The sequence below is a fragment of the Miniopterus natalensis genome, chromosome 10 (genome assembly GCF_054644295.1).
Source record: "Miniopterus natalensis isolate mMinNat1 chromosome 10, mMinNat1.hap1, whole genome shotgun sequence".
NCBI classification, from domain to species: Eukaryota; Metazoa; Chordata; class Mammalia; order Chiroptera; family Miniopteridae; genus Miniopterus; species Miniopterus natalensis.
Window position 1 is genome coordinate 14759944 of NC_142090.1, and position 9575 is coordinate 14769518.

At 40.4% G+C, this 9575-nt stretch overlaps 1 pseudogene; it reads left to right on the top strand.

The window, feature by feature from the left end:
• The first annotated feature begins 8371 nt into the window (after positions 1–8371).
• LOC107539352 (succinate--CoA ligase [ADP-forming] subunit beta, mitochondrial pseudogene) lies at positions 8372–9337 on the top strand (annotated as a pseudogene).
• Positions 9338–9575: the final 238 nt, after the last annotated feature.

Genomic DNA, 9575 nt, shown 5'->3' on the forward strand with positions numbered 1-9575 from the left:
GATTTTTAAAATCAGTGTATCCTTTTGTTTTTAATTTTAGCCATTGTAATAGGTATATAGTGGTATCTCATTGTGTTTTTAAAAAAACAACATATCATAAAGTTCATCTGTTTAAAGTATATAGTTTGATGATTTTAAGTATATTTAGAGATTTGTGCAACCATCAACACGATCTAATTTTAGGATTTTTATCTTACCAAAAGAAATCTTGTGTTCATCCATCTCTCTCCATGCCTCCCATGCGCTATAATTTTAGGTTAAAAAAACCCCACAAAACAAAAAGTATTATTCCAAATATATATATATATATATTTATGTATGTGTGTGTATATATGTAATGTATATTTATATTTATAATACTCTTAATATACATATACACACACACACACATATATATATGGAAAAAAAACTGGAAAGAATATGTCAAGCACAACTTTAGTTTTCTCTTGGTGGTAGCACTTATAAGTAGCTTTCTTTTCTCCTCTGTACTTTTGGGAATTTCAAAATTCCCCACAGTGAGCATATACTTTCATACTTTGTAATTAAAAAATCATTTTTTGTGTATAAAAAAGAACATTTCTCTAGATTACATCTATTGAGGGGGCAGCGCCATTCCAGCGGCTGTCAGTCTGTGTTTTCAGCCTGATTTCCTTTGGGAAGAGAACTTGTAAAGTCGTGTTCTTCTGGGTCTCTGCAGCGAGCTGGCAGAATAAACCTGCTGTTCGCAATATTTACGCGAACTGCCTGGAGGAGCCCTGGCAACTGCTCTGTGAGCTGGTTTCTGTATTGATATGATGTTGGATGTGCTCTGGAAGGCAGATCCACCTGGGGGTCGATGCAAGGGGTGCACACTGTTTTGTGACACATCAAGAGAAGCGAGGAGAGGGTGCTGCTTGCTTGGGACCTCATTCTCCTGCCTGTGAAGTGTTTGCGGCCACGTGTACACGTGAGTGTGGAATGCCCGAGAGTGTGGAATGCACATTTGTATGAGTAGACAACATATTTTTACATTCTAAGTTCCTGTGGGTCTAGAGCACCAAATGAATTGGTCCTCTAGCTCTAGTTTAATGCCCATCGTGTAGTTTGATTGAGGAAAGGTTCCAAGAGAAGGAACAATTGGGTAGAAATATTTTCAAGGTGCTCAGTACATTTGGAACATCTTAAAGTTAATCAATTCCCTTTAATGGAGGTAGGAGTTCTCCGTGATAAAAAGAGTGTGGTGGCTCCTTCCACAGCCCTTTAGCAGTGAGTAGAATGTTATATGGATTCCCAGTGAGAGGAGCGTGGGCTAGCTAGGGAGATCATGAGTCCCTGTCCTGGTCCTGTCACTTGCTGTGTAACCTTCAGTTATTTTCTTTCCTTGGATACTATTTGTTTAAATCTCCAAAATAAGAGTAGTAACTTATGGTAGGCAAATATTTCCTAAACAGGGCAGAAAAAGCACCAACCATAAAATAAACAATTGATCACTGAAAATAAAAATTTGTGTTCATCGAAAGACATTATTAAAAGAAAAGACAAACCACACACAGGAGGTATTCACAAAGCGTATATTCAACTAAGGATTTGTTTCCAGAATTCCTAAAGACAATGAGAAAAAAAGTTTTAAAAAAAAGTGAGCAATAGACTTGAACATGCAATTCACACAGAGAGGGACACACAAATATTTAAATAGCCAACATGCAGGTGAAAATGTGCTGAATATTGTTAGTCGTGTGGGAAATGCAAATTACCACCACATGAATACCACTATGCATCCAACAGTATGGCTAAAATTAAACAGACTGACAGCACCAACGTTTAGCAAGCAAGTGGAGCAGCTAAAATCCTTTTACAATGCTGGGGAATGTAAAATGCTACAATCGCTTTAAAAGATGAAGCATCTACTAAAATTAAACATATATACCCTTGGATAAAGCGATTCCTGGGTATGCACATACCCTAGAGAAATTAGTAAATATCTCACTAAAAGTTACATGCATGAAATTTCATAGTTTTATTCATAATAGCCAAAAACTTGAAAAACCCAAATGTCCATCAATAGGATAATAGATAAGTTGTGGTATATCAATGTAAAAGAATACTATATTGCAGAAAAACACACACTCCTGTTTAATGTAATGACATGGATTAATTTCTCAGGCACAATGCCAAGCAAAAGAAGCCAGATTCCAAAGTGCTAAGATTTGTATAAAGTTCAAGAACAGACGAAACTAATCTACGGTGGTAGAAGTCAGAATAGTGATTACTTTTGGGATGGATGGTGAGGGTACTGACCAAGAAGGGGTGCAAGGTCACCTTCTGGGCTCATGGAAATGTTCTCCATCCTGTTGGTGGTGGTTGCAAAGGCATATACATAAGTAAAACTTCATTGGGCTCTCTATTTAAGCTGCATGCACTTTCCTGTGTGCATGCTATGCCTCAAGAAAAAACAAATGAAAAATAATAAAATAAAAGTATTGGACTAGATGATAACAGCTAATGTCTTTCCAACCTTTTAGAGTCTCTTCATGCCCTACTCATTTCCCCTCTTTCCTTGTGTTTCCCTCTTCCCCAAGTTCCCCTACTCTAAAAGCTTTAACTATCACTCCTCCTGGGAGCTCAAACGTCTGCATTTCTCTAGCCAGAGCTCACTGAAGTTCATTGCATCCGGATGCGCACTTCCTGCACCACGCCCGCGTCACAACTTGTCCAAAGCAAAACATTCTCTTTCCCCTCCTCGCCCCTCACCAGAGCAGACCAAGCAGTGCGGCTCCCTGGCTCACAGCAATCCCCCTTCTCCAGGGGCAACCCTAACATTCAGGGGCGAGCCCCCAGAAGGCAAGCCTGCATGTCATGAATCTAACTCCAGCCCGTAGCCGACTGACCCACAAAGTGGCACCTCCACCAAGATGGGCCACATTCTCTCTCCTGTGAATTTAAATTTTGCACTGAGAGTCTAGAAGTTGCTGAGACATTGAAGGCAATGTCACAAAAAGAAAGATCCACAGATTCCTTCCTCTGGAGCTTTAGAACTTCCCTAGGGTATCCTACCAGTTGTTGAGCTATGCCTTTTGGTTTGAAGGGTTCCTTCTCTATGTTCTTGAATTAATATTCTTTTTTTTACTTTAACTAACTAGAGTCAGTTTCTGTTGCTTGAAACCAGAAGAATTTACCTATTACCCTCCTCAAAGCCAACCCTTGTGCTCTCCAGTGCCCTGTACTCAGGATTTATTCATGGCCTTGCCCTCTTCCATTGTACCTAGTCACCTTCAACTTGATTTCCCGTTTCCATGAGTCCTGTCTGACCTACACATAAAACCCTTCTCAAATCGGCCCCCTCCTTTCCAACCCTCAACACCGATGCCTATGTTTAGATCTTCGTCATTGCTAATCTGAGCTAATTTGAAACAGGTTCCTTTTGCTATCCCTTCAATAACTAACCTCTCCAACGTGTCCTTCACAGTTGTTCGGGGGAGCTTCCTAAAGCCCAGCTCTGATCATGCCATTTCCTGTTCATCAGCCTCACTGGCTCCCCGCTGTCTACTAAAGCACAAATACAGGCTCCTTGGTGTAGCATCAAGGCCTCCACAATGGACCCAGCTTGCCTTTCTAGTCTCATCTCTGACTCTGCTCTTCCTCCCAAGCCATGTGCACTGCCTTCCGATCGAATTAGACAGCTCACATGCTCCGAACATGAAAGGTCACACTTCTGAGCCAACGTAGCTCCCTTAGTTTAAATGTCCTGCCCCACCCCTCCTCCCCTCACATCCTCTGTGATTGTTGAAACCTCACCTGTTCTTTGGGGCCCAGATAAAATGCCAGCATGTATATGAAGCTTGTCCTCCTTAGAATTCATCATCAAAAGTGCTTTATTCATAACGTATTTGTTTTTCTCTGTCTGGCTTATTTTTCTAAAGATAATGCCCTCAAGGTCCATCCATGTTGTGATCTCACTCATACATGGAACCTTTAAAAAGCCAAACTCATAGAAACAGAGTGGTTACCAGGGGTTGGGGAATGGGGGGAAATGGGGAGATGTTGGTCAAAGGGTATAGACTTCCAATTAAAAGATGAGTATGTCTGGGGCTCTAATGTACAGCATGGTAACTATAGTTAACAATACTGTATTCTATACTTAAAAATTGTTAAGAGAGCAGATCTTAAAAGTTCTCACTACATGAGATGATTGATGTGTTAATAGACCTTATTGCAGTAACAGGAAAATCATCACACTGTGCACCTTTAACTTACACAATGTTATATGTCAATTACATCTCAATAAAGCTAGGGAAAAAAGAAAAGAAAATGAATAAATTGTGATATATATTCATACAATAAATGAATTAGAGCTTCATGAATTCGGATGTCTGAAACTCACAAACCTAATAGCAATACAAAAAAAGTTGCAAGAATGCATAGATTGCATGAGTGAATTTATCCACATGAAGTTAAAATTGCAAAACAGGACTATTTCAGGCTTAGGCATATGGTAAGAGTACTCTATAGAAAAATATGCAGGGATAACAAATACTAAATTTCATATAGTGGTAACCATTTGGTAAGGGGTACACAGAGAGGGCTTCAACTGTGTTTGCAGTATTTTATATCTTAAGGTAAATAGTAGAGACACAAGTGCAAATTATTTTATTTTTGTACTTATTGAAAAACATTTTTTATTTTACTCTGCCAACCCAATTATGTATTTGGTATGTTCATCAGCACTATTCATAATTAATGGCTTTAATTAATGATCTACTCCTTAAACACCATCAAAAAAATGTCTTGGTGTTAAGCAATGCAAATTGGGTAGATTGGCTCTTAGCCATTTGCCCTACTGAGTTATAAGTTAATCAATATTATGGGTTGTTTTAGTTGTATTTTAGAGCTTTTAAAAATGTTCTTGTTTGAATTCATGGTGTCGTTAATAGAATATTAGATGTATTCAGTCTTGTACCAAAGTCTTTTATGGTATGATCTGCCAAGTTTATTGGCTATAGAAGGAACAAAAATTTGTATGTCTCTTGTTCTTAAGAAAAAATGTCTACATTTAGATACACAGACACACACATGTACACACGAGGTACCTTTTTAGAACTAGCAAGAATCGTATATCACTATCTGATAGACCCATTTGCCTCTCCTCCATCACTCTATTTAAGTGGTAAGAGCAAGCAAAATGGGACAGATTCCAAAGGAAGCAACACTTAATTTTATAGTTTTCTATTTTTCATTCTTTTATCATTTCATTTAATTCATTTTTAAATCTTTTTTCTTCTCCGTGTATTTATTTGCATTGAATTGAAAAGCAAAGTGTTTCATATTTTACAGTGGACAATAAATGTTCTCTAGGACACTAAATTGCCATTGAACTAGAAACCAAAGGCCATTAAGCCACAGAGTGGCACCTTTGTGTTCACTGAAATGAAGATACAGCTTTATTTCCGATTCCTCCACGCAGATGATTTCTGTGAGTTAATAAATTAAAGGGATATGACCTATTAGAAAGTGCCTTATTCATACTTTTGTTATGCCTGTGTGACTCTTGACCTTGAGCCTCTGGGTGCGTGCCTCTTGCAGCAGCCTTGCTTCTGGTGAGCAGAGCCCAGGCCCTGTTTCCTCCTGTACCGCTCCTGCCCACCACTGGTCTCTGGTGTGGAGTCAGTGCTCAGTAACTGGGTGTGAACTGAATTTTCTGAACGCATCATGAGAGAAAAATAAAAATGGGAGCGAAGGAATGTGGGCAGGGCTTGGCAGACAGGCCAACCTGGAAGAATACAAGAACAAAGAACAGAGCAAGAAAAATCCTTAGGAAATGGCTCCCTCCTCCAGGACAGCGGGATCATCAAAAAGGGCAAATGCTGCCCAACTTATCTAGCTTCCCCCCAGCACTGATACTACTGGGAGATGAGATGATGCAAATGTCAGGGCTGAAAACAAGAGCAGGGACGGAAGACAGGGGCCCCCTTTTTCCCTAAGCCTGGCTCAGGAGCACCAGGGCCTGTGGCTGGAGGCTTCGCTCAGCGGCTGCCCATCCTGAGGGACTGGTTTGCTCTCCTACACCCAGAGATGTATCAACCAGCTCTTTTAAAAATTGGCAGAATAAAGTAGAAAGATAAATCCACCCCTGGTGTTGCCACCCCTGTCAGAGAAATGATGGAGATTAAAGAATGGGATGGTAAAGTCCATCTGAATCTCAAAAAAATGCCCATGAGGCCTAAGACTTCCAGGTGATGGAGAATCAGTGAGCGAGGCACCAATCTCCTGGGAAAGGGGTTACAAAGTGAGAGTCAGGAGGGGAGGGAATTGAACGGCTTTTTATAGCCCCTAATATCTCTCTGACAGCAGCCTGCACGGCCTCCACAGGCCAGGACAAGGGGAAGACAAATGGGTTTGTCTTTCCATTAAACACCATGACCCGGAGCACTGGGGGAAATAAAAACTGGGCTGCTGACTCATCCCAGCTTCGATATTTTTTCTCTTAATTAAGAAAAAAGCTACAAAAGCAACTCCCACGTGTCCTCCCCAACCCAGCCCCACCACCTACAACACATATAACCTCAGGGGAAACAGCACACTGAGCTACAAAGTTCACCTCATCAATGCCCAGCACACAGCCAGTTCTGAGGAGCTGAGGTTCAAATCCAGTCCATCAGCATGGTCAGGTCCACATGAGGTCAATAACATACTTCAAGATTCATTAAGCCCCTTGTAGAGCCTATCATCTTTAAAGCCCAATAGCTCCAGGGTTTCCCTTTGCCACAGGTACAAATGATTCTGCTTCTTGATGGGATCAATTGCTTGAGTGATCTAAGCCATCCCCATGCATCGAAACCAAGGAAGAAAACACATACAATTAGTGTACAACCTCCAGCAGGGTTCAAGATTAGCCTTCAGGCCAATGGACCTCAGCCTCGGCTACACCATCAAATCAACTGAGGTGCTTAAAAAAACACGGGTGTCCGAGCAAAAAAAAAATCAAAAGAGAAAATTATTTTAAAAGATCACTTACAGTAGTGTTCTCAAACAAAAAATACTTAAGGGTAAGTTTAAAATATGTTCAAGATCTGTACATTGAAAACCCTCAACACTTCTGTAGATATATCAAGTAATAGAACTCATATGTAAATTTTGCAAGATCATAAAATATAAGGTTAGAAAACAAAAAGGCATTGTATTCCTTCACAGTGGCAGCAATCAATGAGAAAATGAAATTTTAAAGTAATTCCATGTACAGTAGCACCAGAAACATATAATACGAGGAATAAATGTAGTAAAAATTGGCTAAGGCTCCCCCCAACCCCACACTGAAAATTATAAAACATTGCTGAAATAAATTAAGACCCAAATAAGTGGAGATGAGCCGTGTCTGGTTTGGAACACTCAATGTTGTTCAGATACCAGTTCTCCCCAAAGTAATCTGTAACATCAATACAATCTCAATCACAATCCCAGCAGGTTTATTTTGTGGAAATTAATAAACTGATTCTAAAATTCATATAGAAATACAAAGGATCTAAAATAGCCAAAATGATTTTGAAGAAGAAAGAGATTTTATGCTGACGGATTTCAAGATTTCCCATAAGGCCGCAATAATCAAGACCACGTTTATTAATGTAAGAATAGATGTATAGATCAATGCATAGCAAGTTCAGAAATAGACGCGTGTGGATATACTCAACTGATTTTTTAATATTTTTTTACAAAGGTAACAACATAATAGAGAAAGAATAGCCTTTTCATTAACGGTTTAGACAACCGGATATCTAAATAAAAATAAATAAACCTTGATGTATCCCTCATACCACACACAAACATTGACTTGAGATTGATCGCAGCCCTAAACATAAAAGCTAAACTATACAACACCTAGAAGAAAACACAGATAAAACCTTTGTAGTTTGGGATAGGCAAAGATTTCTTAGGACATAAAACACATAGATCGCAAAAGAAAGAAAGTGATCATCAAAATCTTAAACTTCTTTTTGAAAGACACTGTTAAGAAAATGAAAAGACAAACCATAGGGAAGAATATTTGGGGGGGGGGGTGTCTACACAAGTGTAAATATATACATATCAGAGAAAGACATAAAAAGAACTCTCCGAGCTTAATAACAAGAGAATAGTTGAAGTACAAGAAAGATGCGGCTCCATTGGTCAGAGCGGCCTCCTGGGCACCAACCATGCTGCGGGCTCCATTCCCAGGCGGCGCACACACCTATGCCTTTATCACACCATCCTTTGAACCTAATTTTTTGGCAACTGCATAGGCTTCATCTGGTGACTTAGCCACGTGTCCCTTGGGAATGGCGACTCCAGCTTCTCGAAACGTGTCCGTGCTCAGGTACTTACGTAGTGAGAGGCTCTGTTGTTGCTGCTGTATTTGGAGTCCATGGCTGTTAAACAATCCAGTCGCTCCAATCTTTGTGAGTGAAGATGCCCCAGGAGAAAATGCTACTTTGCAATAGCCACAGAAAGGTCACTTCAAGGCCCTGTGTTCGTAGGAAGTTCTCAAGGCGGTGTCCCCATTGGAGGTGTCGCTGCAGAGCCTCCTGGAGCTGGAGCTGAAGCGCCTGCTGATACTGTAGAAGGCGTCGAAAAGAAGCAATCTGTCCAGCTGGCACGGAACATGGGATTCCCACCGTATGTAGTGGATTCTGCGTCAGAAAACATGGTCAAGCATTACCACCTTTTTCTGAAATACGATGCGACCGTGGTAGAAATGAATCCAGTGGTAGAGGAATCAGGCAGCACTGTGCTGTGCATGGATGCAAAGATCAGTTTTGATTCTAATTCAGCTTACTGCCGGAAGAAAATCTTTGATTCCCGAGACAACTGGACCGAGGAAGATGAAAGGCACAGAGCTGCAGCTAAGGCCGGTCTCAGCTCCACGGGCCTAGATGGGAATGTGGGTGTTGGTTTGTCTGTGGCCACAGTGGATATAATAAAACTTCACGGAGGGACTCCAGCCAACTTTCTTGATGGTGGTGGTGGTGCCACAGTCCATCAAGTTAACAGAAGCGTTTAAGCTTATCACTTCAGATAAAAAGGTACTGGCTATTCTGGTGAACATAGCTAAAGGTACATGGCTATTCCTTTTTGGAGGAATCGTGCAGTATAATATTATTGCACAGGGTATAGTCATGGCAGAAAGGAGCTGGAAATTAAAATACCTGTTGTGGTACAGTTGCAAGGTACCTGAGAGGATGATGCAAAGGCACCGATAACTGACAGTGGACTTGAAATTCTTGCTTGTGATGACTTGGATAAAGCTGCTAAAATGGTTGTAAGGCTCTCTGAAATAGTGGAGTTAGCCAAGCAAGCCCAGGTGGGTGTGAAATTTCTGTTGCCAATCTGATCTGAGAATCCAGTGGATGGCTGAAGGTTTTAAATGTGCTATAATCATTAAAAATACTGTGTTCTGTATTATTATTGTTCCTTTTCTCATTAATGTGTGAAGGTTATAACTGCCATCTAGGCATAAAAACTTTTAAAAGCATTTGGTCTGTAATTCTATTGAGAATGGGCTGTCTGTATAAAGGATGTGACACAGTTACCTAGTGTCTTTTGTCCCGCCCTCTTTTTCATTTACACAG